The sequence below is a fragment of the Apus apus genome, chromosome 4, assembly GCF_020740795.1.
Source record: "Apus apus isolate bApuApu2 chromosome 4, bApuApu2.pri.cur, whole genome shotgun sequence".
Taxonomy (NCBI): domain Eukaryota; kingdom Metazoa; phylum Chordata; class Aves; order Apodiformes; family Apodidae; genus Apus; species Apus apus.
The window spans coordinates 75,868,924-75,896,154 of NC_067285.1; the positions used below are offsets into that span (position 1 = coordinate 75,868,924).

Below are 27,231 nucleotides of genomic sequence, written 5' to 3' on the forward strand. Positions count from 1 at the left end.
CCAAATTGCATACAAGTGATCTTGGCTAGACCACTAAAAATATGTCTTGATTCTTGTAAAATCCTGCGTGTGAGACTGTGTTAAAATCAAAAGTGGATGAACTCTACAAGGGAATGAGTGAGTAGGTAAAATCAAATTATCTGCAGATACTGTGAATGCTATTTCATCTTCCACAAGGGTTCGCACTGAGTGTCATTATAGTAATATCCTACACGCCTACCTCAAAATCATGAGGGAAGCATTTAATTTTAAGCATGCACAGCTGAAAAACAACATACTGAAATTCATGTCAAGAACAAGTGGAAAGCTGAAAAAAGTGTCCATTTTATGCAGTTCCTTCTGCAGGCATGTTCTTAGAGGAAAGGGAAGAAAAAAACCCCAAACTGTACCACTAAATCCATGTTGCACTCCCAAATCACTGCAGCCAGGGAGGGCAAATACCGTATACTTTTTAGAATGGTTATTATTACAAACTTTTGAGATAAAATGCATTTAAAAATGCAGTTAATATTGCAAATCTTAGCTAAGCGAATCTTGTGATCATAGACTAGGATATATGACCATGTTTTTCACCCAATTTTTCTGTTATGGCAAAATATCTGATGTTTCACTGAAGCATCTAACAGGCTACAATAAGTCATTGCAAGAATAAACTAACTTTCATGTTCTGTGAATTAGTGAAGGACGTGTTTTACTCTGACAAACATGAATACTGATGAAGAATAGGAAAGAAAAATAGAAAATAGAAAATAAAGTTCTGCTGGGCAGACTATAGAAAAAGCTATATTGATGTAGCTGACTGGGACAGGTCACTAATATTTGAAAGTATATCTAAATCCCTCAATAATTTTTGTTTTAAAATAAATTTTCTTTTACATGAGAATATTTTAAGTTGATAATATAAGATGGCATTCTACTCTAGTAAATTTAGGAGGATTATTTCCCTTTCCTCTTGAGTGAACCAGGAATTTATACATTTTGAGTCTTTTCAGTTAAACATTGAAATATTTTACAGGTCAAAGTTTATCAAGCAGGTATGCATTTGTGAATACTTTAGTTGTCATATTCTCCAATTAGTTTGCTGACAGAAGAAAATAAACCTTTTGCATTAATAAGTGCTGTCAAATAATTGAGTTTAAATAGCAGGTGTTCATTGCATCATTATCACAATTTATTTTGCTCTCAGGGTAAACAGGAGCTTCTATCCAAAGTGACAGCAGCAATAACTGCTTGATGACTGTGGAGTTGCTTATCATGAATACTACGGACTCAGGCTTAACTGTGGAGGTTACAATTTTGTAGCCACTTTTTAGCCTCATTTTAGCTAGAACTGTCATGGATGCTTGTAATTCAAGTGCAATGAGCCAGTGTGGATTGTCTCTTTGTGAGAGCTGAAGATGCAGTTCCAGTTTCTCATGTGGATGTGCCACTGGTGCTAGTAGTCCTTCATTCTCTTGGTTTGTTTTGGTTTTGGTTTGTTGTCGTGCTTTTTTTACTCATCTATCCTTTGAATTTAAAGGTGATATCCTAGAGTCTCATTTTACAATGACAGTTCACACCAGGGATAAATCAACTTGCTGTCAAGTTAACATTTATGGTGTAAAAAGAGTGGATATCTTATGTAGCATTCTGATTTAACAACAAATAATTTGTTATCTATATCTCTCTCAACAGTGACATCTTTTGTTGATCGTATATTAACATTAGCAAGTTCCAAATTGCTACTCATTGCTAAATATTAGAGCACCCATTTTAAAGAGCACTTCAAGGATGCTAAAGGAAATTGTTGGTGTTTAGTTCACATGTTAAAATTAAACTCACACAATACACTAATTGACATATGTAAGTTCCACCGCTTTGCATTAGGCAAAAATGTTCCATGTTACTATCCTTCTGACTGATGTGGTATCAACCTATTTCATCTCTGGTTATGACTGGAAAATGATAAAATCTCTAGATTTATCATTGCCATTAGCTCATGTTATGAGAACGACAGATACTAGATGACACATCTCAGAAAGAAAGGCTGCAAGCAGCTGTACTGAGTTCAGTTAAATTTTTTGTTTCATACCCCTCCCTTCTCCAGCCCCTGTGTGTTGGTTTGTATTAATGACTGAACTGCAGGGGGAAATTGTATTTAAAGAAAAAAAGAAAATGGAAAATGTCAGAAAATGTCAAACTAGATTATTTTGGTCAGTTTTAAGAAGTCTCATCTTGGATACATGTAGAAGAATATCTTCAGCAGAAAAGTTCTCAGCTCTTTGTAGTTCTCATGTTCCTTATAGCCTTGATATTGTGCTCTGCATAATGTATCTGTACTGATGTTTATACCTAGACATTTTTTCCATTCAACTTGATTTGACTTTCAGAGACCTATTGATACCATTTTGCCAAGTTGAAGGTCCTGAGACATAACACTTTCCTAGCGTACTGTTCTTACTCAGCGGGACAGACAATACCTCAGACACCTCTGTATTGCCCTCTAGTGTATGGTCTAGATATTTCCTCCACTCTATGGAATCCTTCCAAAATTCTGATGAATTTTGGATGCCTATCGTCTTTTTTTTCCTCCCCTCCCTCTTGATTTTAGATTTCTAAAAATGCAAATATTAAAGAAAAATGTAATATTCCGTGTTTTTCTTCCTCTCTTGAGAGTCACCATATGTTGAAAGGAGGTTTTAGTAAATTTTTCTATGTTAAATGGAAGTTCAAATAGCTTGTTTTCAGTTGCATGCCGATGTTTTCAGGAATTTAAAGCAGCTATTCAGAATCAGTCACCTGGAAGAAGAGTTCTATATTTACCTGCTTAGCTTTGAGCTAATATTTGCCTGTATTTTAGTGCTTAGAATGATCTCACATTTGTGTAGCTTATCTTTGTATTTCTTTAATTAGGGAATGGTGTCAACTGTACTACCATATGCTTTGCAGTGACATTGCCCTGCATTATCCAGAATGTGTGTGTGAGAATCCATGTTACAAAAGGGGTGCAGAATCTAATAGAAGAGTGCAACATCTAATAGAAGAGTGTAACTTAGGAACAGCTGAGGGAACTAGGACTATTTAGTCTGAAGAAAAGGAGGCTGAGGGGAGACCTCATCACTCTTTACAACTGCCTGAAAGGAGGTTGTAAAGATTTAGGTGCTGGTCTTTTCTCACAAGGAACTGGTGATAAAGCAAGAGGAAATGGCCTCAAGCTGTACCAGGGGAGGGTTAGACTAGATCTAACCAGATCTAGTAGTAGGGTTCCCTACTCATGGCAGGGGGGTTGGAACTTAATGATCTTTAAGGTCCCTTCCAACTTTAATGATTCTATGATTCTATGAATATTGTATGTTGAAATGCATACATTTTAATATAAATATGTTTTTCTGTATGTAGTGGTGATTTTTATAAAAATATTGTTCTTCATGCTTGTGTGTATTTACCTGCTTGCTCTTCAAATTAAAATACTATTTCACACCCCCAGTAACTTCTATTTGTAGCATCTCTCACTTGACTCACCTTGTCAGGCAGCAGCTTGCTGCTCTTCTGAAGAGTGGTAAAGTAAGGGGAAATATGAAGTGGTTGTCTATGAACGAGCTAGATCTGGCCAGGCCCATCCCATCTTCCTAGACTTGAAGGGTGAATGCAGTTCAGCATGATACATGCTTGGCAGATTGTAGTTCTCTTTAAAACAGCCAGGTTCCTTGCCACAGACACTTCTGCTGGAAAGGTAGTTACTATCAAGTCCTCCTACAGATAACCTATAAAGCATGACAGGTAATGTTTGCACAATGCTGCCCTTGGAATGGAGAAGCTGTTGATGGAATCATAGTGGCACAGACAGACTTAATTTATCTGCACTTTTTGCCACTTCACAAAGGAGGTAAACTGCCTACAGAAAATGGAGCACTGTTACCTAACAAGCTTTAGTTTCTTCTTAAGGCTAGAGTATAACAATATTTTCTGCCTGTTTGGAATTGTATAAATATATAATAAGCAAGTAATGTAAATTTATTTCTATTTCCCACATACATGGATCACTGCAACAAGTAATAAACCATCAATATTAATACCTATCATAGGAGTAGGCAGGGGTGAAGGGAAAGGAATGAAAATTTTGCATCAATTTACTGCATGCTTAAAATAAAACATCTTGGATTTTAAATAGGGGCTTGGTATTTTCAGTGGTATCCAAAGGGGAGGCTGTGAACAAATTTTGGCAAACACAGGTGCTCCATCTGTTTCCCAAGAGCTCTGACTGGCATGTGGCAATGGGATGTAACTTTTGGCACTGTGTGGGCTTGATGATCTGCTGAGTCCCTGGCATACCAATCTGTATAGCAAAGATCCATGAAGACATCAAGGACTTGGCAGTATTGTATGTATCTTAGCAAGACAACAAGCCTTGATTTGCCAACAGGTATTGCTGCATGAGTTCATTCACTGACTGCAGAAACAAAAGCCAGCTTTTTGGTGAGTGGAAAGAGAATTTCTTGCCAGCTGCATTACTCATTAATTCTCTTAATCTAGCTTAACCCTTTTGCGCACAGTGAAGTCGTGAGGAAACAAGGAGTATTCAAATGCTTTGTGGATGCTTTCTGCATTTGTTCATCAGCTGCTGTAGAGCAGCTGGCCATGCTGCAAGAGTGAATCTTTAAGAATGTGTTTCCAGATCTGCTTGGGCAGTTGCCCTCCAGTTCATGAGGTTATTGTTAAAGGTATGCAAAGATCATGGATGCTGCACTGAAGAGAAGCAGGATATCTGCTTAAGACATTTGGGGTAGTATAGCAATGGTACCCCCATTCTTCCTGCATAGTTCTTGGGCTTTCTATCCTGGCTGCCAGTAGTGCTGTAACTTGCTCCCTGCTTATCTACCCAGACCAAGGAGCAATCTTTAAGTAGACAGTATTATCTATGCTCCAGGTAAGCCCACCCAAGTGAGGAAGCAGCTCACTGAAAAGCATTTGTGAGCAGGCAGGAAGGGCTCTGGACTCTGTTCTAAAGTGCCATACCCTCTCTTAGGAAGCTGGTGCGGGCGCAGCAGTGAGGGTAAGATTCATGCTTCAGGCATAGCACACTAGAGTCAAGACATCTCAGCTTCTCAACTTCTCCCATCTAATGATCCTGCCTAGCCCTTGCTACGTCTGTGACTGATCTATAAGAAGTGACGTTCATGAAGAAGGCTGCCCTTATTTAAAAGCTTTAGTGCAGAAAGATCCTCTGATGTACTGGTTATATTAATTGCCCAGGCACATGTACATTGTAATTTCACCTAATCTTGTTCAGATATCCTGAAAATTCCTTCTGTGTAAAACTTTGCAAATTCAGCTTTGTCATAAAGACACCTTACATGGAATGAAGTTATGAAAGAGTATCTCTTAAAATCCTATAATAGAGATATAGCACTGTTCCTGTTTCACTGATTTTGTTTGTTGCTCTTTCATCTTGTCACCACCACATATAAACACAAAACTCAGGTGAAAAGCCTCAGTTAAAAGAGTATGGGATTTCAAAGGACTGGTAGGAAAAAATATGCCCATGTCTGCTAGCTCAGCACAAGGTAAGAACTGGAAATCTAGCAGAGGATTAGACAGCCCTTTCTTGTAGAAGCCATGATCTTAGAGAATCACAACTGTTAATGAAATCTTGCCTTCTGGATGTATCTCCACAACATTTGAAAGTAGTTTCTTTGGTGTGGCCACACTTCAATCCTGCTTGCCCTTCAACTGAGTATTTCTGCCTCTTTCTGGCATAATAATTGTTGAACTGGAGGCAGGTTTCAAACAGAATGCATCCTAAGCAGAGATTTCAAAGCTAAACACTTAGAAGTTCTGTTAAAATAAGAAACCAGGCCTAATATAACTACTGAGTTTAAGGCTTTTTGTTGGTGTACATTGTTATGCAAAATTATTTTTTTTGCCCAGCTGCCTGCTGAGTCAGCTTGTACGTACCACAGTAGAAGTATCAATGTCAACACAGCATATGATATTGGGTAGCTAGGTGGCATAGAAGGGGTTGCAAAGTGCAGATTTGAAGGTTTACGCTGATGCTCTTAAAGGGGAAAGAAAGTGGTTTGTGTAGCACAGCTTTGTAACACATGAACGTGGAGAAAACGAAAATTGTATGTCAAAGTTCAGCTCTGAAGAATTGCCTGAGTTTTATTGTTTGTAAAATTAAAAAGTTGTATGTATTAAGTTGACTGGGTAGAAGTAAGATATCACTCCTTGAATCCTCCCAAAGTCACTGATAATGTTCAGGGAATATTTATAAAAATAAATATATCACTGTGTCACTGCAAGTGAAGTAAGCCTGAGGAAAAAATTCAGCATTTGGGATAATTTAGCTTTGAAAAGGGACACAAACTCCATATGTGAGGGTGATCTGAAAAGAAAAAATCTCCAACCATTAGTACTTCAGAGGCAGATATACTACTTTATAAGCATAAATACTGTTACCAGTACTGCTGTTTGTTGATGTTCCTTAGGAAAGGCAATATACACTTGAAGAACACAGTTCAGATAGATGTGTCTTAAACTGCAGATCTTTGAGACAGTGGATTGGAGACCAGGTATAACTATTATATGGCAAAAAAAAAAAAAAAAAAGTTCTATTTAAAAAACCAAGACAAAACAAAACCAAACCAAAACAACCATGTTTTGGAAATTATATACAAGAAGCTGTTAGGCTCTCTAAGACTCTCAGTCAAGGCTGGGAAGATTAGTAATTAAAGGAAAAAAGCTGGGGCATGAGGTAACACCAAATAACTTGTACTTTGGAATATATATAAAAAACAAACAAATATTTTCAAAAAATAATTAAAAAAGAATAGTGCATATTTCTTCCTAAATTGTTTGCTATATGTTTTAATAAGTTGCCTGATATTTAATAATTAGCCTGATTTTTCCAGCTGAATATAATAACATATAATATAATAACATATAGAATATAACAGAGTGCACTGTCAGCAAGTTTGCTGATGACACTAAACTGGGAGGAGTGGCTGACACACCAGAAGGCTGTGCTGCCATTCAGCGAGACCTGGACAGGCTGGAGAGTTGGGCAGGGAGAAACTTGATGAAATTCAACAAGGGCAAGTGTAGAGTCTTGCATCTGGGGAAGAAAAACCCCATGTATCAGTACAGGTTGGGGGCTGACCTGCTGGAGAGCAGTGTAGGAGAAAGGGACCTGGGGGTCCTGGTGGACAGGATGATCATGAGCCAGCAGTGTGCCCTTGTGGCCAAGAAGGCCAATGGCATCCTGGGGTGTATTAGAAAGGGTGTGGTTAGTAGGTCAAGAGAGGTTCTCCTCCCCCTCTATTCTGCCCTGGTGAGGTCACATCTGGAATATTGTGTCCAGTTCTGGGCCCCTCAGTTCAAGAAAGACAAGGAACTGCTTGAAAGAGTCCAGTGCAGAGCTACAAAGATGATTAAGGGAGTGGAACATGTCACTTATGAGGAAAGGCTGAGGGAGCTTGAAGGAGATTGAGGGGTGACCTCATCAATGTTTACTAATATGTAAAGGGCAAGTGTCAGGAGGACAGAGCCAGGCTCTTCTCAGCGATATCCCATGATAGGACAAGGGGCAACGGGTGCAAGCTGGTGCATAGGAGGTTCCACATAAGCATAAGGAAAACCTTTTTCACTGTGAGGGTGACAGAACATTGGAACAGGCTGCCCAAAGAGGTTGTGGAGTCTCTTTCGCTGGAGACATTCAAAACCCTCCTGGACGCGTTCCTGTGTGATGTACTCTAGGTGATCCTGCTCTGGCAGGGGGTTTGGACCAGATGATCTTTCAAGGTCCTTTCCAACCCCTAACCTTCCATGATTCTGTGACTCTGTGATTTAAAATATTTCCAAAATGCTGTTTTGATGAGCACAACCTGCTGGAAACTTGGTAACATAAAACATCTCAGAATCTACAGAAAAACCTTATTTTAAAATTTCACTAAAGACACACACACAAAAAAATCTCTTGTGAAGCTTTCGTTACTACTGACTAAAAAAACTATCAAAACCATGTAGCAGCATTTACATATACCCCATCCTCTTCAAGGTTTCAGCGAGGAACTAGAAAGGGAATAGCATTGTATATTAAGCATGACTTTTTCTGGTTTGTAGGTTTGGGGTTTTTTTTAATTATTATTTTGGTTTTTTAATCTACCTATGAGCTCATTTCCTGAACTGATTTTCCTTGTTACTCAGGAATAGAAATATGTGGTTTACCTCAAGTTACTTTTGAAGAATTACTGCTGCACAGTTAATCTGCCTGCATAGCATTTTTTAAATTTTTTCAAATCATGAAAGGGGATTTGTCCCAGAAGTAGGTGAAGCAGGCAGCCTGGTAAAACTCAACCTTCACTCTACAGCTATCCAAAGAGCCAAAGCAAGCTTGATTCTATATAAAAAGCATTGATTGATGTTCAAAGGAGTCCCGTTCCAGGTGATGCATGAACTGGGAACCCCTTATGTCCAGTCAACAATCTCTGCTAGGTGATCTACTGGGAATTTTTCCCCCAGCCAACCTAATCCTGAGTGTTTGTATCAAAATTTCTTTTCTGGGAATCATTCTCAAAGGCATTTCATAGTTTATTCTGAAAACATTTTTGTGGTGACTCCAAATGAATGAGATTTCATTAAAAAACTCAAAAGTAAGGTATACTTTTGACAGGTTATTTAAATGTATACTTCATTTAATTTTGTGCCGATAAAAATATTTCCTTTATGACAAATGTTAAGTCCTAAGTTATTTCTAGTCCTTGCTCTTTACATCCAAATCTAATTTCTGATTTTCTGTTTCATAGATAAAGAAAATATTTTCACCTTCCAGAACAAAGTAATTTTTTAATATCTAGTATCTCTCAAAACTTAATGTTACAAAAGTTTGAGAAGCAAAAATTATGCCACCTTTGTAACTCACTTAGAAATCACTGGTGATGGTAGAAAGGTAAGATCTCTCTTTAAACAAAGTCTCAATATCCTGGCTATAAGAGGTACTTAATAATTTAGCATCAGAATGCGATACAAGGGATTTTTTCTTCAGTTTAGCTCCTTTTTTTATGAGAATTTATAAACGCTGGCTAGCCATCAACTCTACTGAATGCTTCTATTGCTTAGTAAAGACATCTTGAAAACATGCAGCATTTTTCACTTGGCTTAAATTAATCACTGTTTCATTAAAAGGAGGTTGTTCTTCCCTTTTCAAAGCTTTGTGGTTGCTCGTTCTAAACCTGCTGTTCGCTGAGAGTACAAGGATTTATTGTATGATGAGAAGGGCAAGGTGATCATAGTTTTGCATGATTTTGTTGGAAAAACTGTAACTTCTTTTGAAAAACTGTTGTGTGAGTTTCAGGAGATGGCAGTTGCCTTGCTGTCCATTAGAAACTTTACGGAGTTCAAGAACTGAACTTCTAGAACATAGAAAAATAGCAGCTTTCCTTCCCAGCTTAGCTACACTTTATTTCATTCTATTTTTTTGCAGAATGCTTGTTCTTTCAATCTTTAATTATACTTGTATTTAAATGGAAATGCAGCAGTACCTGAATTGCTTAATTCAATACTCCTTTCACTAATAGAGGCTGCAGAAATGTGTTCTTTAAAAGCTCAACTAAAATGGGTTAAAGCGATGACTATACTTTTTAAAAGAACCATGATTTCAAAAACAAAAACCCCATCTTAAGAATATGGAATATATGATGGGCTAATGTTTGGGCCCCACAAACCTCTTGTATTGCTACATTTTATTATTAAACTCCTGATAGTTCATAGCATAAGGACTTAGGTATTGTTTGTATTAAAAAAATAAATGAACTAAGATAAGAAATAATATAAATGGTTCTCCTTCATGTACTGGGTTCTTCACCAATTCTTAGAATTACAAATGAAATAGAAAAGTAAAAAAAAATAAAATAAAAATAAATAAAAAAAAGAGCATACTGTACAGGAGTTAGTGATTATTTTGTTACTTTATGGAAACCACCTTCTCTAAACTAAAAGACAACTGTTTATGAGCTGCTTCAGTCTTTCGTGTTTGACTTCTTGTTTCTCAGCTAAAACGGATTTGGTAGTCAGGTGACAGCAGCAACACCTGCTGACAATTTGGACATCAGTTTGCATAGAGAAGGATGTACTGGTAATGCTGGAAGCACTGTTTTAAGAACTAATAGCCATTGCTCTGCTTTTTCAGGACACTAAACTTGTATTAGTTCTGGGTATTGTCAGTTGTCCCCCAGCATTATGCCTTCTTTGCTTGGAAAGAGCAGTTGTTAAATGCCTGTGGTTCCAGTTTCTTTAGTAATGTGACAATGGAAGTGTAAGGTCACGTTTGAGCAACACTTGTTCCTGGCATTCCTCATAGATTTTGTATAGTAAATGCTAGAAGATATTGGTATGAAATAAAATTAAGAAGAGAAAACAAAAGAAAAAGGAGAGAGTAGGGGCAGAACTAGGGAACGTTGACACTGAAAATCGTATTACAAGAATTGCAACAATTTTAAGTGTCATTTGTAATTTTTTATTACTAAAACTGACACCTTTCTCTAGCCCTATATGGATTTATAGTTTCTTATGAAAGAAGAAGTGTAACTCTCTTTAATAGCTTTCAAAGCAGTCACTTATTTGTGAAATCTTCAGTTCTGGGCATATGTGAACTATCCAGAAATAAGTACTTGTGTCTTTAATTTTTGGCAGAACGAAGTGGAGAATCTTTACCCATTTCCACACTGCAGGTTTGTATGTTCTGTCAACATGAGAAATAAGATGAACTAAAACTACAGATAAGCAGATGCATCAGAGCAGCCATGAGATTTTCCGACTCACTAGCAATTAAGAATAATTCCCGTGAGGTATAGCCTTAAGCAGAATATGTATGAATCATAAGGACAATGCATGAATTAAACAAGTAGATGAGTTGAGTTTTAGAAATATTTGGTTGTACTCATATCCACCCTATCATTATCCTAGTTCATGCAGCCTTTTAAGGTGCTTTTACATTTAATCACTCAGCAATTTAAACGGAACTTCTTTCAGGGCTGATTATGTATACTTATCCTGAGATAGCCATGGATTCAATAAGCAAACAAATGTTCACAGACTCTATGAACTAATACGTCAGCCCTTTGACTTGTTTGGGCTTGTGATGCCTGCATGTATCTCCTAAATATAAACAATTTTTCATTAAAATCAGATGTAGCAACTGATTTGGAAAGTAATAGTTATTTAAATGGTTCTTGGGCTTTTTGGTCTTTGGTGAATTCCTGTTAGCATCTACACAAGAGACGCAAACATTCTTCGAGTGCTCTGGAACATCATTCATGTGGTTTGACTGAATTTCAGGCTCAAGTGCAGATGAGGAGGATTATTTGTGTAATTGTAACAAATACATATTTCTATCAGTTTATGTTATGATGCAGCTATAAAACATTTGGAACATCAAACTTGTCTGAACGCATACTGTCAGTATGATACAGATACTAATCTTTGAGGGTATTCTGCTTGAGGCTGTAGTTTGTAGGTACCATTAAAAATAATACATATTTGGTTTGAAAAGCCTGTGTTTTCTCCGAAACTCCAATTTAGCTACGATTTTAATTCTGACCTTGGATTCTGTGGAAGAGATCTCATTCATTAAACTTATTCTGATGCCTTTGAACTCATCCCCTTTCTATCTGGATCTCCAAAGCCCACTGGACACTGTTCCCCATAGAACTCTCAAAAAAAACATGGTTGCTCCTGGTCTGGATGAGCATATGACCTATTGGATCAAGCACTGGCTGGACAGTCAGGCCCAAAGAGTGGCGGTCAATGGAGTCAAACCCAGCTGGCAGCCAGTCACAAGTGGTGTTCCTCAGGGCTCAGTGTTGGGACTGTTTCTGTTTAACATCTTTATTGATGATCTTGATAAGGACATAGAGTGTATTATCAGTAAGTTTGCAGATGATACCGAGTTAGGTGGGAGTGTTGATCTCCATGAGGATAGGGAGTCTCTACAGAGGGACTTGGACAGATTGGATCGTTGGGCTAATGTCAGTGGTCTGGGCTTCAACAAGACCAAGTGCTGGGTCCTGCACTTGGGCCACAACAACCCCAGGCAATGCTACAGGCCTGGGGAAGTGTGGCTGGAAAGCTGTCTGGCAGAAAAGGACCTGGGGGTTCTAATTGACAAGGGGCTGAATATGAGCCAGCAGTGTCAGGTGGCCAAGAAAGCCAGTGGCATCCTGGCTTGTATTAGAAACAGAGATATTGAGGTGCTGGAGCGAGTACAGTGGAGGGCAATAAAGCTGGTGAAGAGCCTAGAGAATAAATCTTATGAAGAACGCTTGAAGGAGCTGGGAATGTTTAGTTTGAGGAAGAGGAGGCTGAGGGGAGACCTCATCAGTCTCTACAACTACCTGAAAGGACATTGTAGAGAGGTTGGTGCTGGTCTCTTTTCACGGGTAATTAGAGACAGAAGAAGGAATGGCTTCAAGCTGGAACAGGGGAGGTTTAGACTGGACATTAGGAAAATTTTTTTTACAGAAAGAGTGGTTAGACACTGGAATAGGCTGCCCAGGGAGGTGGTTGAGTCACCATCCCTGGATGTGTTTAAGGGTCGTTTGGATGTGGTGTTGGTGGATATGGTTTAGGGGAGAATTTTGTGGAGTAGGGATGATGGTTGGAGTCGGTGAACCCAAGGATTTTTTCCAACCTGAATGGTTCTATGATTCTGTGATTCTAAGATTCTTATAACTTGTCCTACATTCTCACTTTTTATGTATAACTTAATTAACAATGTTTGCAAATAAAAACACCAGAGACCCCAAAGACAGACCCTTCAGAGAATGAAATTTTAACATTAAATAATTTCAGAACATACAAATACTTCATGCATTATCTTTACAGAGAAAAAGCTCCTCTCTAGACCTATGCCACAGAAACACTTCCACTTTTTAAAAGGACACAAGCCTTTAGGAGCTGTGGAGAGGCAGAAGGAGATGAGCAAAACGTTTTGCAGTAGTCACAGAAACCGTGGAGATGCTGTATGGGTAGAAAAAGCAAAACACCCTTAAATGTTCTCCTAATCAAAGACAAACTCAGCATGGGTCATCATTTGAACAACTAAGGTGTGTAGATACTAAAAGGAAAATGTCTGAATCAGGAAAATACAGACTGTCTGACCTATGTTTTAGCTTTTTGCATATTTCACCAGTTTTGTTTCTTTTATTTGATTATAGCCCTTGTCTTACAAGTGCTCCCTGCATCCCAGCACTGTGTGACCTTTACTACTGAATGTCAAATTTACATAGACTATTTTGGGAACACATTTGTGTGTACAGAGCACAAGACGCGAAAGTTATTAAATGGCCCAATTTACCAGAGCTTGTGTCTACCAAGTGCTCAAAAGAAGCTACTAGTTTATTTTTCCTCTTAGTACTATGTCTATTATAATATTATATTACAATTCTGGGGAAACAAAAAAATTAAATATACTGACTTCTTCATGCAAAGAGTCCAGGAGGATATACCTAAATCTCTCTGAATGGCCCTTACCATATAGCAATATCAGAAAACCTTTATTTTTCAAAGCTACTACTGGTAGTCAACTCTGACATTACTTAGAACAGTTTGATCACCCTTCAGGAGTCATTTAAATCTGTGTTATTTTTTGCTGATTATGATTTCTTATGCATTTATCTAATGCTTAAAAAATTACTGTAGCTGTCTGGTCTGGGCAGCAACCAATTTATGATGGCTATATCTTACCAGACAAAGTGGTACTCCCACAAAGCACCTCATTCGTGTGTGTAATAAGAATGAACTTACAACGAAAGAAGCTATAATATATCTTTTCTTCTCCTTCCTTACTTAACTAGAAATAAGAGAAACTGGAAAACAAATTGAATTCTGACAAGTGTTTGTCAGAATATGAAACTTGCAACTGAATTGTTCACAGGCAGAAAATAAGACATATTACCAGGAGCAGATGAACTGCAAATATGCAAATGTACAGTTGTCATAGGTTTCCTAAATGTCATAAGGTTACGTATTTGAGTTAAATAATAACAATATTAGTGTAGTGATCATTTATGCAACTGATTCCCCTGAAAAATTTAAACTTTAGTTCACTGATTCCACCATAACAAAAAATTCCAGGTACTGTTTTTGTGCCGCACATCTTTGTCATCTATGTAGACATCAGAGAATAACAAGAACATGATACCTATACTAGTAATTATTTGTATGACAGACTAATGTTGTAGAATATCAGCTACTGAACTCCTTAACCTTACTTTATCATATCCTACTTGAGTTTCTGGTTATTTGAGTTTCAAATTCTTCTGAAAGAAGCATCATAGATTTGGGTTTGGTTATGAGAGCAATGCTCAGACAGAGGAAAACAGGCAACAGCTCCCCATTATAGAATCATAGAATCATAGAATGGTTAAATTTGGAAGAGTGCTTAAAGATCACTAGGTTCCCACCTCCCTCTTTCTTGTGCTGAGGGCTCCAAAGCTGTATGCATTATTCCAGGTGCATTCTCAGCAGAGCAGAGTAGATGGGCAGAATCACCTCTCCCGACCTGCTGGTTATGCCTCTACTGATGCAGCCCAGAACAATATTTGTTTGGTTGCTTTTTTTGTGTTGTGATTTTCATGTTGTGATTTCCATGTTGTGATTTCATGCTTTTGCTGAATTTGTATTATTTCAGGCCTGTGCTTTTTCATAATAGCAAACCAAACTCAAGTGTCTGGACTAAGACGGGGTTTTGGACTAACCTCTATCATCTGGAGACTCAGTTGCAAATGAAACTAAATATGGGTTTGTTGTCCACTCAAAGCGTATGTTTTTCAAGTTAGAACTGTAATTAGCCAATTCAGCAAATTCAGTGCCGCTGATGTTCAAGATGAGATGAGGTGTGCCCTAAAAGCTCTCAGGTAATCTTATCTGTTCTTCATCTTTTCTTGCATGTGAAATTTGTCTGGTTAAATTTGGGCTCTCAAACCTCAAGACAGCAAAGGGAGCCAAGCTCTGTAACACTGCCAAGGAGTAAAGTACCAACAGAAAGAATGCATGTCACAGTACAGCTCAGTGAACTTCCTGATGTAGGACTTCGATTTACTGTAACTTTTATGGCCTTGCAATATATTGAAATTCAGTCTCTAGTGAATATGCAGGAAGGCAAACTTAAATCATAATAACTTCCTTTCATTCCAGATGGTTTCTATAGGATTCTGAGATTTACCTTCAACATCGAGTGTATTTGTAGTTTTAAAATTTATCATAATGATTCTTTTTGCTACTACTTCTGGAAAAGAACCATAATTTCTTAAATGTAATGGGAATGTAGGGAAGTATATATATATATATTCTACAAAACCTAAGCTCCTATCCAAAGTTCCATAATTCTTACTAAATTATTAAAAAGCAGGTAGGTCCAGGAAAAGTATTGACCCTGGATATGGAAATCATGAGGTCTGATCTACACTGTCTCCCATACTAAGGAACAAAACCTTGTGTAAACAGGTGGCTGCTTTATGCTATCGTTGCTGAAACTGGCACACTGGAGTCTAATTTCTAACTCTTTTCTCTCTGCTTTTCCACTTTTATTTCTGTTGTGAGAATTAGTATTTGTGGAAATTTACCAGCTTTGCTTTTCTGAAAAACCCAGTGCCAAGTCAGATACCTCAAAATCTTGGGCTAAACTATTATACATGAGATGAAATTAAATCCAAAATTGCTTTGACCTTTCTTTGCATTTTCATGTTGTAATTAAACATTTTAAAACTAATAATACTCTCTGCAAAGTACTACTTTTCGCAGAGAGTAGTCTGATACAAGTATAAATTATATTGTGTTAGCTTGTAATATTTTGAGGGCACTTGATTGAAGCCCTACTGAATATAATAAAGATTCTTCAGAAATTTTAACTAATCACAGAGACTGCTTCTGGGAATATAGGTAGTTTCAGTTGTCCTCAAATTTATTTGACAGAGTCCAGATTGAATAGAAGTAACAAAAAAAAAAAAATTGGGGCTATCACTACTTATATTATTTTCCCTTAAATTTGTTGTTCACTTATTAATGACCATTTTTAAGATTTTTTAGGCCTGTAATTACTGAAACCAATATTCTAAAGCCCTTTACAAAACAAACAACCAAAAAAAAAAAACAACCCAAAAACAGTTACTATTGTTACATTATAGCTTTCTGATTATCAAGGGAGGAAATTTATTTTGTTCTGGAGCATTTTCTTGCTTGTGCCGTGGATGTTGATTTTCTTTTTGACAGAGAGTACTCTTCTGAAGGTGGAATTGTTTATGAAGATTCCTGAAAAAGTAGGGCATAATTAAACTGTAGAGATTTTAGTATCCCTATTTCTGTATTATATTGTTAACTTACAATATTTGCTATTTTAAAAATCAACATGAAGAAGTATCTAGAAATACCTAGGACTGGAATGTAGTAACTTTTGGATAGGCAAAAGTAATGCTATTTTTTCTGACTCTTAGTAAACTTCAACAGTAGTTTCTGTTTTTTCTCTCCAGTGTGTGAATAAATGCACACAGTGTGACATGCACTCTGGCTTCAGTATTGTCAAGTAGATTGCTACTAAATCATGTGTTTTGTAACGCGTCCTTGTAAGTGTAGAGCTCCTCAGTTACAGTTTAATAGTGCAATCAAAAGAGCTGCAAGTCACATTGGAATTTTTCTCTACCTACTCTTAGATCAGAATCTTTGGGTACAGACGCTCTCAGTACATGTGATAAGAGGAGAGAATGAGGGTAGACGGATTGCTGCATTACTTCCTTTGTGTTATTTTTGGATATGACTAGCATTCCTCCCCTTACACACACCCTCTTTTTCCCCAGCCCCCATCTATTACATGCATTACAAGCTCATACAAACACTCTCACGTACGCTGAAGCAAAAGCAAGAGCAACAGTTGGACTGAAGCCAGAGGACTTAAATTCCGCTTCCTCATTGCCAGCAGGCTTTGTTCTTTGGAATCAGTCAGAACTAGGGAGAACGTCTTCAATGCTGATCGTGAGTGGTTGGAATTTGGCAGCTCGGCTGTCTATTAATTTTTTTCTGTGCTCTTCTGCAAACTAGGCTGAATTTAGAGCAGCAAAGCTAAGAGACGAGGATAGTCAAGAAATAAAGGATCCAGAGACCACCAGCTACCAGCTTCTTTGTGGGGGGTGGGGGTTCATCTATTCCACAACGGTAAGTGCCAGCATTAAATGTGTATAAAAGTGCAAGAAACAATAAGGTACTTTAGCTGTTTTACTACAATAGAGGAGGGGAAAGAAGTATGTGAGTGAATCATACAGCGTGTGCTCGGTTATAGTGGTCTCGGGAACAGTGCCTAGCAGTAAAATGTTCCTCATTTCTTCCTTTTCAAAAACCACTGTAAGAATGTAGCAAAGTTGTACCTGTACAGTTCTAGTAAGCTTTCCAGATGGCTTCATTATGGGCTTTTTTGCAAATCTGTTTTGTTTTCAACTGCATGTAGTGTAGAGTAACTTTAACTAGCAGAGTAACCCATTTGTTTTAAGTGGTAGGGCTGAACCTGGGGAGTAAAGATCTTCCATAACAGAGGATACAAATAGAGCTAAAGTACAGAAGGATGGGGGAGTGAAAAGGGATGAGATGCTTACCTAGACTGTCTAGTTTAAAGGAACCCAAAATACACTTGCTTAAAATGATTGGCATTCATTCAGAGCACACACACCCCCTCCTTCACAACATTAGGAGCCAAGTGAATATGCTTTAAAAAAAAAAAAAAAGCTTTGAAGGTCTACTGTTTTAGGGCATGCAAGTGAAAGCTGATGTACAGTAGAGAGAGTGTCTGCTTGGATAAGTGACTCTGAGAGCACAGGAATTGCAAAAAGAAACCTGGTTTTCTTCTAGTAAGCAAAATGATTTAGCTGTTCTTGCTTTATAAAAGTGTTAACACTGCTGCCTTTTAAATTTACCAGCAAAATGGATTACTTTGTTACAATGACCCTTTTTTCATCTCCCTCTCTTGTCTTTAGGAAAATTTTTATAATAATCAGCACAGCTGCAGGTTAATCCAGATGCCTTCCTTTCAAAAATGCCACCTAGCTGTCAAAGGAAATTCACTTTGGGGACCCATTTGTTTAAAAGCTACTGATAAGCACTGCTATCAGCATGCTATTATGTCTTGCTACATGGGTTATCTTAATAAAGTGATAAATAAGATAACCTTGAAACTCAAAAGTTCAATTGTGTAATAAATTTGACAAAGGGGGAAAGACCAGGTAATTTAGTGTACTTACGTACTTTAAAAAGAAAAAGAAAAGTAGCATTAATGGGACAATTAACTGGAAAAGAGGAAAGCTTTCCTTTCCCTTCCCTTAATTCTGGCTCCACTGGCTACTTCAAGTAGTTATTCCAATATTTTGAGTTGACAAGGTGAGCATTTCCTTCCCCCTAACCCTTATTAATTGCTGATTATCAGGAATTTGTGAAGGTGAATCCAGTCACATGAAAAATATGCTGAATGAGCAAATGGGTGATTGTGCAAAGTATAGCAGGCACAGTCAATTAACTGTTTGGGGTGTGAAAGTTGTTTTTTTTTCTAATGCAGAATCTCCAAACCAAAGCTCTCCCATTCTGACTTTCACTCTTCATTTGGAAGAATACTCTGCGATCATTGGCAGAAATTATTCGCTATAATCTGTTACTATGGAAAGACTGCAAAACAGTGCTCAGCTGGATAGCACGCCCTACATTAGACTGTTGAGGATGTTTAGTACACGTTTTGTTTGCCATACACTAAGACATTTCTTTCTGTAGCAGTTACTAGCTCTATTTATGGCAAGTTATTCAATGAACTGGAATTGCACACTAGAACTAGCAAAGATTCTTTCTCAGAGCTAAAAATGAAATAGTATTTTCCTGAGTTGGGCTCCCCCCTGCTAATGGCACCATGTCAGGTTGCCTCAGCAGCTGCTTTCAGTTTCACAATTTACATGGATGCTATAATGACATTTTTTCTCATGAATGTGGTGGAAAAATCCAACATCTCTATGCTATTTTTCCTGCTTTGATATGTTAAAACATATTTCCTACTGACTGTGAATTTTGGCAATGAGATGAGTCTGTGCAGAAATACCTGGATTCTAATATGCATGAAGTATGAGAAGGTTAATAACTGAATTCAAACATCTCAGCCCTGGCCTATTCCAGTTTTAAATGCACATCACTTTGGCCACATGTTTAAATTGTTTTTTGAGATTATTAAAATTGAAATAAACCTTTCAGGCTGAAGACAAACTTTTAAAGAGGAAGTGGCCTTTAAGAATCTTACAGTTAGTTAAGGAAAGCTTGCTCATTTGCTGCTTATCTTGACTTTTAGGAGCCCCCGAGAATTATGTTCTCCCTTCCTCTGTTGTAACTTTACATGTAAGTAGTATTTCAGAACTCCTTCAAAAATGTGCTGAGAAAGCTAAGGTGCTTTATGCCTGTTATTCCTACTTGCTTGAGGGGAGCAGTGGAGAAGGCTAGTAGCATGTATCCAGGTAAGGCAGATACCTCAGAGGGGTTTTTTTGATCATAGGTAATCTGCCTATGAACTTTTAACCAAGTGCCATATGCATATTCATCTGTGCAAAAAAATTTGGCAGCCCATGGTAAGAAATATTGTAGTGTAGCATAAGGGGGTGCAGTTACTGAAATCATGGTTATTCTGCTTTTGTAATTGATCAGCTTCTCTGAGTCTGGCTAGCTTATGGATTCATTGGCTCTCTGTGAATACAATTACACATGCTTCTGCCAGCTGCTTGTGGTATCTGTGCTTCAGCAAGAAAAGCTGTTCTTTGGCTGTGTTGGCTTGCTGTGGTTTGTGGCACACAGCACTGATTTATTAGGCAGTAGTTCCTTTTTTTTTTCCTTTTTTCCTTGAATGATTGAACTGTGATGTCACTTTTTGTCTTGGCTTTAAACTTTTAAAGATTTTTTTTATTTATTTATTTTTCCTGCAGACTATTCTCTTAACACTAGTGGGAAATGTCCCAATGTTCATTGCAGAGCAACTGTCTACCCCAGCACATTCCAGGGCCACCGAATCATTTGCGGTGAGAGTGATTCAGATCTGGTTAAGATGATTTAAAAGAGAGGTTATGGGCATACTGCAGTTGTGCATTTGAGAAAATACAGGGAGTTTTTTACTGCCTGATTGAGACCACATGGCTCCAACTTAGATTTTTTTTTAACGTGGAAGTTGTTGGCTGAATGTACTCAAATAATTTATTTTTTTTTTAATTGCCTAAAGGCTAGGAGTTGGAATAATAGTATTTAATGGTAAAGACAAGGTTAAAAAAAATAGTTTTTAATGTTTCTTTGAACAAAAGGGAAATGGTATATTTGAATATTTTGCATAGAATAGAAACAATGTGTCTCTTAAATGAGAGCAAATGTACCTCTGGAATTTTTTTTACACTACAAGGTAATTGGTGACCTGATTTGAGAGAGAGAGAAAACAATAGAGATAAGTGAGCATCTCCCTGTCATAAACCTCAGTAAATATATTCCATTCCAAATACATTATGGAAAGTAAAAAAAGGGTTTTTTTTAAAAAAAGGGCAATCACCTTTTTGATTGTACACAGGTTAATTGCTTGCTCTCAAAATTAGCATTTTGGTCTGCTCTTAAGAAGAGTGAAAAGTTTATATTATTAAACACTTTATTAAAGTTTTGTAATTATCTAGTACAATCTATATCCCTAATCTGAAGGATGATATTGTAATACTCTATATTGTAGGCCCTTTGTACTGTTATATTTTTATGCATATTCTTTATTCTAAAATAGATACTCTTAATCAAATCTTGTTCTTCCCTCAGTACTCTCATAGTTCTTTCTTATCAATTATATCCTTTCTTCCATAAATGGATGCATAGCACTTGATATAAGACTTTCATCCAAACCTCCTTCAAATGTGAGAATTAGATGGTGAATGTTTTTTATACTGATACTTCCTACATGGGAAAACAAGTCCAGGGAGTTTCAAATTTAGAAAACCGGTAAAAAGTTGTAGTATTGAAAAACACTCTTTATTCTTTCCTCTGGATGGAAGATGAAGTAAAGATGAAGAACAATTCTTATGGTAGTTTTGCACACATGGTAATTTATCTAGAAATAACGTGCATGTATTATTCTAAAACATCAAATCCAAAAGACAACGAAAACAAGATTCTTTGCTAGCTTTAAGCATTGGGGTTGTAAAATTAGATGGCAGAAATAAAGAAGATAATAATCAGTCATATAGTTGTGTACATCCTTCTGAACTAGTTTCTTGCTTAACATTAGTTCTTCTTTTAATTTCCAGGACACATGAACTTTGGATAAAAAAAAACCAACAACAACAACAAACAACAAAACAAAAACCCCAACCTTTAACCAGGGTTCACGAACCATTGTTAGTTAATTTCTTCCTTGTGTAAACTAGGATGTAAATGTTTAAAAATTATTTGAAGTTTTTGTAACTTTGAAGTGCACAATGCAGAGAGGAAGGCTATGAATATTTCTAAATAACTGCTGTGAGAATTAATCAGAGGTCAAAATGTATATTACAGCACTTTGACATTCCTGCCTCTGATACGGTAATGTGCTGTGAATGTTCAGTTTTACTGTGTTAATGCACATGGAATACTCTGAACCAACTTGAATTGGTTTCATACTAGACAATGTCATGTGGCTAAAACAGTAATACAGCTTTTCTTTTTTTTAAAAAAAAAAAAAGTCTGCTTTGTCTAGGTGGGAATATCCCTGTGTCTTCACATAAAGATCAGAATATTCTGGTCTTTGAGACATCTCTAGGCCAGCCTTTATAGGGCTGCTGAGAGTATGCAAGTATTAATCTGTAACTAGAGGGACATTTATCATTCTTCTGAAACTTAATAGATATTTAGAATCATAAAATATATGGGGTTGGAAGGAACCTTTAAAGGTCATCTAGTCCAGGCCCCCATGAAGTGCACAGGGACCTTTTTAACTAGATCACATTGTTCAGAGCCTCCTCAAGCCTGACTTTGAATGTATCCAAGCATGGGGACTCCACCACCTCTCTGGGTAACCTGTTCCAGTGCTTCACCACCCTCATTGTAAATAACTCATCCTAATATCCAATCTAAATCTACCTTGCTCTAGTTTGAGGCCATTGCCCCTCATCCTACCACTATATGCCCTTGTCAACAGTCCCTCCCCAGCTTTCCTGTAGCCCCTTCAGGTACTGGAAGGCTGCTATAAGATCTCCCTGGAGCCTTCTCTTCTCCAGGCTGAACAGCCCCAACTCTCTCAGCCTGTCCTCATAGGAAAGGTACTCCAGCCCTCGGGTTGTCTTCATGGCCTTCTCTGAACACAGTACTTCAGGTGAGGTCTTACAATAGCAGAGTAGAGGGGGAGAATCACCTTCCTCCACCTCCTGGCCATGCTTCTTTTGATGCAGCCCAGGATGTGGTTGGCTTTCTGGGCTGTGATTGTACATTGTTTGCTCATGTCCAACATTTACTCCACTAGTACCCCAAAGTCCCTTCCTGCAGGGCTGCTCTTTATCACATCATCCACCAGCCTGTATTGATAACAAGATAACAAGAATTGCCCTATCCAGGTGCAGGACTTTGCACTTGGCCTTGTTGAACCTCATGATGTTCACAAGGACCCACTTCTCTAGCTTGTCTGGGTCCTTCTGGCATGTCAGCTGCACCAGTCAGCTTGGTGTCATCTGCAAGCTTGCTGAGGGTGCCCTTGATCCTGTCTGTATCATTGCTGTAGATATTAAACAGCACTGGTCCCAGTACAGACCCATGAGAGACACTTCTTGTCACCCAGCTCCATGTAGACATCAAGCCATTGACCGTTACCCTCTGGATGCGACCATCCAGCCAATTCCTTATCCACTGAACAGTCCAACCATCAAATACATATAGCTCCAATTTGGAAGGATGTTGTAGTTGTGTCAAAGGCCTTGCAGAAGTCCAGACAGATGACATCCACTGCTTTTCCCTGTCCGCTGATGCAGTCACTCCATTGTAGAAAGCCACTATTTGGTCACGCAGGACTTGCCCACAGTAAAACCATGCTGGCTGTCCTGAATCCTCTCCCTGTTCTCCGTGTGCTTTGTCAGAGCTTCTAAGAGAATCCATTCCATGATCTATTACGTGACTTTTCTGACTGTATTGTTGGTGCTGTCTGTATTGCATTGTTCATGTGTAAAATAGATCTCCTCTCTTCAGTCAGTTTTTCAAACAGCAGAGAGAGGTATGATGGAAAAGAGCTGGAAATAACGATCAAGGAATTCCAGGATTTACATGGGCCACAGCAGGCATGTATAAATTATTCAATTGCAAAAAAGGAGTAAACCTTAAAACAGTCTTGAGCATTGACCCTAAACTCTTGGATTCCTATGGAATTTTTGATTCTCCAGTAAACCCTTTTTTTAGTACTGTTCATATTTCAGTTTTCATAATGGTTGTGCAAAATACAAAAGGCCCTGCTTTGAGGCATGGCTAGCTAGACCAGTGTGTGTTTGTAGACGGGAAGAATTTTGGAAGTGATGAATGTTTGGAGCAAGCAGGCACTAGCCATAGCTATGCAGATAGTGACCAAACACAAAGCAATGGTAAATGGATGCTTTTGGATCATACCATGTTGATGACTGGTAACCATGGATATAATCTTGTCTGATGAGGCTGAAACTGAAGTCCCAAGTGAGAACTGTGCTGTGCCTCACAGCTAGTTAGAGAGTATAAAGGTGTTTTAAGTGCTATCTGAACAGATAGCATAAGTAATAATTATTAATTAGGTGAAGGTGATGCATAGTCCTCACGTCTGTCTTAGGTGGTGAATGTAATCCTCCTCTAAAGAGAGTCCCTGTGGATTTTTAAATGCAGAGTAATGCAGCAATTAACCCTAATGACAGATATCTGTTTACATAAACAAAGCAAGCCTATGGTTCTTAATTTCTGTAAAGGGATGCTGTCTATAAGGATGTTCAGGAAATGGTGGCATAAGTCTTGCTGCCTTAGGAGAACTGAGGCTTCAAAGACAGGGAATTCTCCTTCCCCACCCTTCTTCTTATCTACTTTTTCAACTAGACTCTTTCACATAGCACACTCTAAATCTATCCTAGGACACCACAGATGTTATCTGGTAGCCCAAAGTCTTGAATCTTATTTTAGCTCTTTTAGTGGGTGGGTTTTTTGTTGTGTCTGTGATTTTACTTGCCTCTGACGTAGGATTAAAAAAATAGAATGCCCGAGAAAAGTACATGTAAAGAGGACAGCTGTTATCCTGAGACCAAGCCTTTTTTTCCACCAGCAACTGTGAAAAATGTCTCTAATAATATTATATTATGAATCAGAACAGCTATGATCAGTATTGCTGATGTATTGTTTTGCTAATTAATGTTGGAAATTAATTGAAAAAGCTTCCACTTTCAGTCTAGACTGGTAGGCTTAGAAACTATTTAACATGTTACAAGTGTGAGTTTCCAAAGTCTCTGAAGTTCTCTGGCTCTTCTGGATATAAATTAGTATCAATAGTTTAATTTTTTAGATTGTTTGCTGTATTTCAGTGATTATACAGGTGACCTTAGATCTAGCTTTAATAATTTCCTTTTCTGAGTTTAGCTTTAAATATTTTTCTCAATTTTTCCAGTCATCATATAAATAAAGAAAGTAGTCAATATCACTGAGCCTGAATTACAAATTAAAGAATGCATACAAGATAGCAAGAATTAGCTGTATGGATGAAGGAGACACCAGCATATTTGGCAAAGGCTGCATCTGTAAGTTAAGAACAACACTGGAGAAAAAAAAAATAACCTTTCAAAAATAGCGCAAAATAGCTGCATTATTCCTGGGACTTCACTATTTAGCTCTTATTGGCTCCAGGAATGTCAAAGAAATGTGAAAAATAAAAAGTTCAAAATGCATAAAACTTAAGAAGACACTGTATAGAAAAATAAATATTAAAATTGAACTTGAATGATCAGTATTTCTGCTTTTGCTCACTGTTTCAGGCATTACTGAAGACAAACATTCAAACCAAAAAATTGTCAAGACCCCAAAGCAGCACAATAGTCTTTATTTACAAAATTCTGATCTTATTTATGAACAAGAAAATATTAGGAACATTTTTATTTAAAAAGCAAGCAAACAAATAAAACCCCAAAACCCAGAGTGTAAATGGTTACTAGTGATTGGGGTTTTCTTAAACAGAAGGCTTGAGATGTTTTTTCTGAGGTTTTGTTTATATATTTTGTCAGGTACCCCACATAAATACTCAAAACTCACATTTTATTTTCCTGCTAGTCCTAAGGGCACTTGTGCGAGAACTTTTTTAGGAGATGAAAATTGCTATTATCTATATCACAAATTATTACATAGAACCTTAAGCCATATGACACCAACTTTGGCCAAACCATTTGTTTTAACTATAGGGTTTCTGCTTTTGTTATCTGTAAATACATGAAACAGACTCCACTGTTGCAACTGTCTGTGTATACAGGTCATCCTGATCTTAAATGCTTCAAATGATGGCAGTTTCCTCTGCTGTCACCCCAGCTGCTGCTAATATTGAAAACCATAGTCAGTGGCGCACTGAGGTGCTTGTTCTCTACATCCTGTGAGACCCTGTAGAATGATGCCAATTTCTGCAGGCTGAGTCTCACTGTGGGAATTTGACTGCTGTCTTACTTAATGCAAGGCACTGACAAAACTGCTGACAGCTTGCTTCCTTTTTCCTCACCTACCAAACTGCTGACCCTGACCTGCATGAATCAAGTATTTTATCTTCTGGTCAACCAAGTTATAGTTACTGTCTCTAGCTTGGAATTTACTGGGAAGTAAGAAAAAGGGAGATTATAGTAGGAATGCTTACAAGTATCTAAAGGGTGGGTGGAAGGAGGACAAACCCAGACTCTTTTCAGTAGCTCCCAGTGACAGGAAAAGGCGCAATGGGCACAAGCTGGAACACAGGAAGTTCCCTTTAGATATAAGGAAAAAAATCTTTATGGTGAGGGTGACGGAGCACTGGAACAGGCTGCCCAGATGGGTTGTGGAGTCCCCTTCTCTGGAGATATTCAAGACCCACCTGGATGCAGTCCTGAGTAATGTGCTCTAGGGGAGGCTGCTTTAGCGGGTGATTTGGACTACATGATCTCTAGAGGTCCCTTCCAACTCTGACAAGTCTGTGATTCCGTATTTCCATGAACAGTATCCATGTAAGAATGAAACACGTTTTTTATCTTTTATGTAGGATTTAATTTTGTATTTAATCTGGTCTAGTTTAGATAATATTGTAGATGCAATTAATAAGTTTTATCTATTCAGCTACAATACTGTAGATAACTCTTCTGTAGGCATAATTTAACTGTGCCTTTAAAAGGCACAGTGATTGCAGCCTATGTCACAGTTGAATAATAACTCAGTGTCTGGCATTTCATGCCCTAAAACTACAGGAGCTCCTATTTAGTAGCTAGTTAAATGCAAGAAGTGTGTGTTTCAGTGCTGTTTTTTCCCTTGTGTTCAGTGCTGAATTCTGTATAAAGTATTTCGCAGTTCTGTGATAAACTTCTGAGAGTATAAGACTCTAAAAGTGTGAAAAATGAAGGGTTTTATCTGGTAATCATTTAATCATTTAAACCTGAATTACATTTTAAAAATTAATTAAAGCATCTACAATAATATTAGGGACAGAACTGCAGAGTCAGCTACTGTCAAGCTTTTTATGACTGTCATTCCTCATCCTTCACATTTATAACCTGTTCCACCCATGTGCTTTGATACGTGGAGGTAACTTCCACGTTTATTGGAATTGGCAGTGGGGATTGAAATGTATAAGGTATTTCAAAAGGAAAAAAAAAAAAAACTTCCAGACAAATATGAAACCTAAAAAGACAAAATGAGAAAGTTATATGGCATGTTAAGAAATTAATTGAGTGCACATTAGCGGTATGTACTTTGCTGTTTTAATTTGAAATTGTACTTTACTTCATTCTTCCTCTCAATTACTACTCATAGCACCTAAAAATTTTAAAGTGTTCTGAAATACAGGTAAAAGTAACACAAAACTACTATACGAACATTCTTTTTCTGTATCTACTGTTCTGCTTCTTGGCTTCTGTTTTGTTTTTACTAACCCACTATGGAGAATTGCATTTGTAGATATGTCAGAAGGATGAAAAATTTTCATTTTTAATGTGTTTCAAATAATTTTGCAAATTGCAGGCTAAATTATGATCCATTAGT

At 37.5% G+C, this 27,231-nt stretch overlaps 1 protein-coding gene across 7 annotated transcripts in view; it reads left to right on the forward strand.

Moving 5' to 3' along the window:
* Nucleotides 1-27,231, forward strand: part of PALLD (palladin, cytoskeletal associated protein) — a 201,728-nt gene that overhangs the window by 36,756 nt on the left and 137,741 nt on the right. Inside the window, exon 1 of one of the 7 annotated variants that reach the window (XM_051616448.1) lies at nucleotides 17,135-17,181. The exons of the other annotated variants lie outside the window; for them this stretch is intronic. The gene's annotated coding sequence lies outside the window, so the exon portion shown is untranslated. Of the gene's footprint in view, nucleotides 1-17,134; nucleotides 17,182-27,231 lie in introns of those variants that run through there. 7 annotated transcript variants of the gene reach the window in all.